Here is a 9167-nt window from a genome sequence, read left to right on the forward strand (position 1 = left end):
ATTTTACAAACCAGGGGTATTTTGGTAACTTTACTGATCGAAGGTATTTTGGTAATTTTGTAAACTAAGGGTATTTCAATAATTTTGTAAATCGAGGATAAAACAAGAATTACAGAATCGAGGTAAAACAAGAATTTATAAATCGAGGGTAAAATGATAATTCTATAAATCGAGGGTAAAATGGTAATTCTATAAATCGAAGGTAAAATAGTAATTCTATAAATCGAGGGTAAAACGATAATTCTATAAATCGAGGGTAAAACGATAATTCTGTAAATCGAGGGTAAAACAGTAATTTTGTAAATCGAGGGTAAAACGGTAATTCTATAAATCGAGGGTAAAATGGTAATTCTATCTTATTTCAGTGATTTTACAAATCGAGGATATTTGGGTAATTTTATAAATCTGGGGTACTTTGGTAATTTTACAAGTCGAAGGTATTTCAGTAATTTGGTAAACTAAAGTATTCTAAACAGGGATAACAATACGAATGGGCCTAAAGCCCTTTCTCGGCCCAAATGGGCCCACACATTCGTGTGGCCCTTTTAGCCCAAATCTAGCCACAGATATGAGTTCACCTAGCCTAGTCCAACATTTACTACACAATCAAACAACTTATCCAATTAGGGCCTACGGGCCCATTGGGCCCACATGGCCCTTATCGACCCATTGCGGCCCGAAGTAGCCATCCTACAGCTAGAGTAGCGAGAAGTACACACCTGATAGGAGACTGGAGTTAATCCGCGCTCCGAGCACTCTTAGCCGACGCCCAACCCAAACGAGCACGCTATACAAATGAAAGGGATCAACCAAGACAGGTACCTTTACTCTCCTCATGGTTCTCTCTATTTAAAGTCAGCTTCGCATCCACTCTTATGTTAGCTTTTCGATGTGGGATCCCTCCATCGTCAGAGTTTAAATTCAACACCAACTCTTGCCACCCCTTGTTAGCAAAATAAATGCTCTTTGCTTGCCATGAGTTTCGAACCCTGGACCTCCTTGCCACCTCTATAACGCAACCTTCCTGCCTCTTATGTGGCGCTACTTTGCCACTAGACCACAAGGCTTTTTGTGTCACAATTTCTCCAACAATATTCTTAAGGCCTATGTACTACACCTAGGGTTTGATTCACCTTAAACCAAATTTTTTGCTAGAGTCCAAGTTTAAACCCAGGACTTCTCCAACACTTCTCAACACACTTAACCACTAAAACAAGCCTTCATTAGCGAAATTTACACGCACAACAAAATATTATAAGCTACCTTCAACCGCTCCAATGCTCAAGGCCCAAAACTTCTAGGCCCAAATTGTGGTGTTACAACTCTACCTCCCTTAAAGAAATTTCGTCCCGAATTTTCCATCTAACAGGTGGTCGTGTAACATCTACCCCTTCTACGCTATCATGCAAGACTCGATCCTACTATCACTATCACACTTCAACTAGAACTTGAAACATCTCATACATACAACACTTATTCATTGAAGCGCACACATATTTATCACACATATATACAATTTCTATATCCAAACATCACATCCACATAAAATAAATACCAAATTTAAATTGCACCAATATCTAAAGAATCCACAAGATTTCAATTTCTAAACAGAAAAAAGTATTTAGAAGACTTACGGATTCTAGCACGAGACTCGGTGTGCCACACTTTTTAAGAAAAATACTTCAAACCGAGCACGTAGTTGAAAATAATTTTCGAACTTCAACCTTTGAAAACCCAATCCACGGTAGAGTTGTTGCAACTAGGCTCGATACCACTAAATGTAACACCCCAAACCCGGCACCGAAGTTTGGCTCGAATCTGGCGTGTCACATTGAAGTGTTTTTCTAAACCATGTTTCCATTAAAACCCTTCTTAGTAATTAAAACTTGTACCCTTTTTAAACCTTGTTAGAAAACCTCAATGAATATCATTCTTCACAACTTTGTAAAAAAAATCTCGGCGATTCTTGACACTTAATTTAAAAACAATTGCGGTTACGTGATGTTTTGAACAACAGTAGTTGCTTTGGAAAATCGTGTTCTAATACTAGCAATTATAAAAACAATAAATAAAATTCCAAATTTGAAATCCAAAAAATTACAACGGCTTTACTACAACCCACATAAAAACATTTAAAAGCAATAATCAAAACTATAACATAAATAGTGTGTGTGGCTTCCTCCGAGCCCTCGTAGCCCCGATCCGTCTAAGGTGGAAATTACCGAAAGGTTAATAAACGGGGTGAGTTTACTGAAAACTTCGATGTGAAATCCCTACTATAAAAAGGAACAATCAATCATATAAAAGAATTAAATGTCCGCCCCACCTTACTTACGAAGGCCAGTACCAATTGGGCCTTAGCCCATTATAACAGACATAGCACTGATGGGCTTTAACCCATTACGTATCAAGAAACATTATCGAACTAAAATCGAATCGAAATCGAATTAGGTGACGAATCGAATCGAATCGATGTCGTAATGTAATCAAAATCGAATGTGAATGCAATCCCAACCCACCTATAACCAACCACTACACTCCACCCGTACCAATTTCTACACTCCATGTGGGGAATAGCTCAACCCACCTAGCCCTAAACTCCACATTTGCGGCATTGTCGTCAGATATCGATAAGTTGAGGCAAAGCCTCCAATCGTGGACAAGCCACTTTCAAGATTTCCTCCATCAAGATAACCCATAACCCATGCAATGATATAAATGTCATGGCATACAACTTACGTAATCGTAATATCGCCCATATTTGAATCAAACAGTCCACATCAAGTCATTCATATCACCAACATATATTCACAATCAAATTCACAACCACACAAATCCAAGTCACCACTTGCCCCACAAGGGCAAAACAGTCATTTAACACCCTATGGGCAAAATGGTAATTTTACCTCACAAGGTATCTCGGTAATTCTACCCTACAGGGGTATTTCAGTAATTCTACCCTACAGGGGTATTTCGGTATTTCTACCCTACAAGGGTATTTTGGTAATTTTACCCTATAGGGGTATTTCGATAATTCTACCCTACAGGGTATTGCGATAATTCTACCCTATAGGGGTATTTCAGTAATTCTACCCTACACGGGTATTGCGATAATTCTACCCTATAGGGGTATTTTGGTATTATACAAATCGAGAGTATTTTGATAATTTCACAAATCAGGGGTATTTTGGTAATTTTACAAGTCAGGGGTATTTTAGTAATTTTACAAACCAGGGGTATTTTAGCAATTTTACAAACCAGGGGTATTTTGGTAATTTTACTGATCGAAGGTATTTTGGTAATTTTGTAAACTAAGGGTATTTCAATAATTTTGTAAATCGAGGATAAAAGCAGAATTACAGAATCGAGGTAAAACAATTCTTTATAAATCGAGGGTAAAATGATAATTCTATAAATCGAGGGTAAAATGGTAATTCTATAAATCGAAGGTAAAATAGTAATTCTATAAATCGAGGGTAAAACGATAATTCTATAAATCGAGGGTAAAACGATAATTCTGTAAATCGAGGGTAAAACAGTAATTTTGTAAATCTAGGGTAAAACAGTAATTCTATAAATCGAGGGTAAAATGGTAATTCTATCTTATTTCAGTGATTTTACAAATCGAGGATATTTGGGTAATTTTATAAATCTGGGGTACTTTGGTAATTTTACAAGTCGAAGGTATTTCAGTAATTTGGTAAACTAAAGTATTCTAAACAGGGATAACAATACAAACGGGCCTAAAGCCCTTTCTCGGCCCAAATGGGCCCACACGTTCGTGTGGCCCTTTTAGCCCAAATCTAGCCACAGATATGAGTTCACCTAGCCTAGTCCAACATTTACTACACAATCAAACAACTTATCCAATTGGGGCCTACGGGCCCATTGGGCCCACATGGCCCTTTTCGACCCATCGCGGCCCGAAGTAGCCATCCTACAGCTAGAGTAGCGAGAAGTACACACCTGATAGGAGACTGGAGTTAATCCGCTCCGAGCACTCTTAGCCGACGCCCAACCCAAACGAGCACGCTTATACAAATGAAAGGGATCACCAAGACAGTACCTTTACTCTCCTCATGGTTCTCTCTATTTAAAGTCACCAGATCCACTCTTATGTTAGCTTTTCGATGTGGGATCCTCCATCGTCAGAGTTTAAATTCAACACCAACTCTTGCCACCCCTTGTTAGCAAAATAAATGCTCTTTGCTTGCCATGAGTTTCGAACCCTGGACCTCCTTGCCACCTCTATAACGCAACCTTCCTGCCTCTTATGTGGCGCTATTTTGCCACTAGACCACAAGGCTTTTTGTGTCACAATTTCTCCAACAATATTCTTAAGGCCTACGTTACTACACCTAGGGTTTGATTCACCTTAAACCAAATTTTTGCTAGAGTCCAAGTTTAAACCGGGACTTCTCCAACACTTCTCAACACACTTAACCACTAAAACAAGCCTTCATTAGCGAAATTTACACGCACAACAAAATATTATAAGCTACCTTCAACCGCTCCAATGCTCAAGGCCCAAAACTTCTAGGCCCAAATTCAGGGTGTTACAACTCTACCTCCCTTAAAGAAATTTCGTCCCCGAATTTTCCATCTAACAGGGTGGTCGTGTAACATCTACCCCGCTACGCTACCGCTGCGCACTCTGATCCTACTATCACTATCACACTTCAACTAGAACTTGAAACATCTCATACATACAACACTTATTCATTGAAGCAGACACATATTTATCACACATATATACAATTTCTATATCCAAACATCACATCCACATAAAATAAATACCAAATTTAAATTCAGACCAATATCTAAAGAATCCACAGTATTTCAATTTCTAAACAGAAATAAGTATTTAGAAGACTTACGAATTCGGCGCCGGAGACTCGGTGTGCCACACTTTTTAAGAAAAATACTTCAAACTGAGCACGTAGTTGAAAATAATTTTCTGAACTTCAACCTTTGAAAACCCAATCCACAACCGAGTTGTTGCAACTAGGCTCTGATACCACTAAATGTAACACCCCAAACCCGGCCTGGAAGTTTGGCTCGAATTTGGCGTGTCACATTGAAGTGTTTTTCGGAAACCATGTTTCCATTAAAAACCCTTCTTAGTAATTAAAAACTTGTACCCTTTTTAAACCTTGTTAGAAAACCACAGCTGAATATCATTCTTAACAACTTTGTAAAAAAATCACAGCGATGCGTACACTTAATTTAAAAACAAATATGTTACGTGATGTTTTGAACAACGATAGTTGCTTTGGAAAACCGTGTTCTAATACTAGCAATTATAAGAACAATAAATAAAATTCCAAATTTGAAATCCAAAAAATTACAGCGGCTTTACTACAACCCACATAAAAACATTTAAAAGCAATAATCAAAACTATAACATAAATAGTGTGTGTGGCTTCCTCCGAGCCCCTCGTAGCCCGATCCGCTCTAAAATGGAAATTACCCGAAAGGTTAATAAACGGGGTGAGTTTACGAAACTCATGTGAAATCCCTACTATAAAAAGAAAGTCAATCATATAAAAGAATTAAATGTCTGGCCCCAACCTTACTTACAGTTTCAGTACCAATTGGGCCTTAGCCCATTATAACAGACAGTACCAGATGGGCTTTAACCCATTACAGTGTGACAACCCGAATTAGGGCCTAATCGGAATAGTGGTTTTGTGACCACAAATCCGAGATAGAAATAATTGTTTTATAATTATTTTGGGGTTTATGATATGATTGCATGATTGTGTGAAAATTTCGTGATGAAATTCTATGCCTAAAGTGCTTAAATTGAAAGTAGGGACTAAATCGAATAAGTTGCAAAATTTGCATCCTAGAAGTTTTTAGTATGAAATTGTTTTGGAATATTAATTAGGAGGTCTTAAATAGCAATTTGACCAATTTTAAGTTCATGGACAAAATTAGGACATGGAAGGAATTTTGAAAGTTTAGTAAGGAGGGCATTTTGGTCATTTGGATATTAAATGAAATAAAATGGGAAAAATAACACAAAATTGATCATCATCCTCCTTAGTTGCTGCCGAATTCTCCCTCTCTCCATAGCTAGGGTTTCTTCAATTTTCAAGCTCCATAGTAAGTGATTTCAAGCCCGCTTTTAATGTTCTTTACGTTTTGGAATCCCTAAGCTCGATTAAGCTTATGCTAGTAATAATTTAACCTAGGGTTCATATTGGGAAAAATACCCATAGGTGAAATTTGTGTATATTGATGTTTTATGATAGAATATGAGGTTTTAAATTATGTTAAATAACTTGTGCTACTCGGTTTTAAGTGAAAACGAGTAAAAGCAAGATAATCGGTAAAAATACCTATTGTTCATAACTATATGATAGAGTGAGAATTTGATGTTGTTGTAGAAGAGAAAATGTTCAGCATATCATAAAACATAAGAATAAGGGCTGAAATTAAATTCCGAGCCTAGGGCAAAATTGTAATTTTGTAAAGTTAGGGGCAAAATGTAATTTTTCCATGATGTGATTTTTGGATTGAAATAAATAGTATGAGTATTAAATGAGCTAAATGTGTTATTATAGATCAAGAAAGACGCGAATTGATCTCGAACGGGGAAGGAAAAAGTTTTGGACTAAATTGCAAAATTTCCACATTTTGCACCAAGGTAAGTTTGTATGTAAATATTACAATAATTTCATGTACATTCTTATATTTCAGCCTATTATATAAACATACTAGCTGATGTTAAAATGTAAATCGACTATTGGAAGAATGGAAATAAATATAGAGAGAGATCCCTGTTGAACAATCGAGAGATCGAATGAAATAGAGGGCGTAGCTAGGTCACATGTATGATGCTGAGTGCACATCATGTGTACAAGAAAGCTACGAGACACCACAGTAGTAGCTAGGTCACATGTGTGATACGAGATGTATCCCATGTAGACAAGAGAGCTACGTGAAAGATAAATGTAGCTAGGTAGCATGCGTGATTCCAAGTGAAGGACACCATGTAGACAAGAGAGCTACGTGAAAGATAAATGTAGCTAGGTCGCATGCGTGATTCCAAGTGAAGGACACCATGTAGACAAGAGAGCTATGAGACAAATCGGTTAGGTCGCATGAGTGGTACTAAGTGTTCACCATGTGTACAAGAGAGCCGAACTAAACGAAGTATGATGGTGGGGCTGTGTGCTGAAACCATTAAATATCGAGGATTGATCCGAATTGTTCAACGGGATGGTTTTGTGGTGATATTGTGGTTTGGACCTACACTTATGGTGAATGAAATGTGGTGAAAATGATTTGTGGTATATACATATATAAGATAAAATGAGGTTAGCATAAAGAATGTGTGAAAGAGTGAAATTAGCATTAAAACTGTTTTTAGATGGTAGCAGTGACGTGATTTTAAAAAAATCACCAAAAATAGGAGGAATATAATTAGAGGTTGAATGAGATGTGAAATTAAATTTTAATGAGTCTACTTTCATATAAAAGAAACAGAGCAAGCAAAGGAATTCTATATTTTGAGATATTTACAATTGTATGTGACTTGCTCAGGATGAATACGTGATCCCTGTTCCAACTTTGAAAAATCATTAAAAATTGTACAAAGCAAATTAAGAAATATAGTTTACATGCCTAAATTCCTTATTGAGACTAGTTTTAAATGAAACAGACTTCAGGGTTGTTTGAATTGTGTACTGAGAGAAATTCAATTTGTAGTGAACAGAGGTCAGATCAGTCGAGCTGTGTAACAGGGGAAACTTTAACTAATAAACTGTACTAATCGGCTGAACCAAAATTATAGAAAAAATTAGGAAAAAGCTTTATGAGTCTAGATTCAGGGAAATTTTACGGATTTGAATTTCGAGTTTTGTAACTCGAGTTATGATTTATTTAGTGAATATGACGCAGCAGAGACAGCTTAATCAAAGTGGAATGAATAGTGAAGTTAAAGTAGATATACTTGAATTGTTGTGTAAACATGTTAGATTTTTTTGTAATTAGTATTTACATACTTACTTACTAAGCTATAAGCTTACTTTGTTTCTCTCTTTTGTCTTATAGTGTTCTTCGCTTGCTCAGAGTTAAGGATCGTGAAGATCTATCCGCACTATCATACTTTAGGGTATTTGAACTAAACGTTTTGAATTATGGCATGTATAGTAGGCTTAATTATTTTGTTACGTGTCATATTTGTCTAGGTTTAAAATATTAGTTACTGATTTCGACCAGCTAATTTGTACAAGCCATTAAAGTTGGCTAATATTGTTCAAGACATATATTATACGATGCACTATCAAATTGGATGACATATTTATATTTCGGTTATGTTTAATGGTATGTGTTATGTTACGTAATACCTTGTATCCTGTTCCGATGATGTAACGGGTAAGGGTGTTACATACGAATAAGAAACATTATCGAACTAGAATCGAATCGAATCGAAATTAGGTGACGAATCGTAATCGAAATCGATGTCGAATGTAATCAAAATCGAATGTGAATGCAATCCCAACCCACCTATAACCAACCACTACACTCCACCGTATCACCCTACACTCCATGTGGGAATAGCTCAACCCACCCAAATTTACACTCCACGTTTGCAAAGATTGCTGCTCAGATATCGATAAGTTGAGGCAAAGCCTCCAAGACGTGGACAAGCCACTTTCGATATTTCCTCCATCAAGATAACCCATAACCCATGCAATGATATAAATGTCATGGCATACAACTTACGAAATCGAATATCGCCCATATTTGAATCAAACAATCACAATCAAGTCATTCATATCACCAACATATATTCACAATCAAATTCACAACCACACAAATCCAAGTCACCACTTGCCCCACAAGGGCAAAATAGTCATTTAACACCCTAGGGGCAAATGGTAATTTTACCTCACAAGGTATCTCGGTAATTCTACCCTACGAGGGTATTTCAAGAATTATACCCTACGGGGTATTTCTAATTCTACCCTACGAGGGTATTTCAAGAATTATACCTACGGGGTATTTTATTTCTACCTTACAAGGGTATTTCTAATTTTACCCTATAGGGGTATTTGGTAATTCTACCCTACAGGGGTATTGCGATAATTCTACCCTATAGGGGTATTTCGGTATTATACAAATCGAGAGTATTTTGATAATTTCACAAATCAGGG

This window comes from Gossypium arboreum, chromosome 6 (assembly GCF_025698485.1).
Source record: "Gossypium arboreum isolate Shixiya-1 chromosome 6, ASM2569848v2, whole genome shotgun sequence".
Lineage (NCBI taxonomy): Eukaryota > Viridiplantae > Streptophyta > Magnoliopsida > Malvales > Malvaceae > Gossypium > Gossypium arboreum.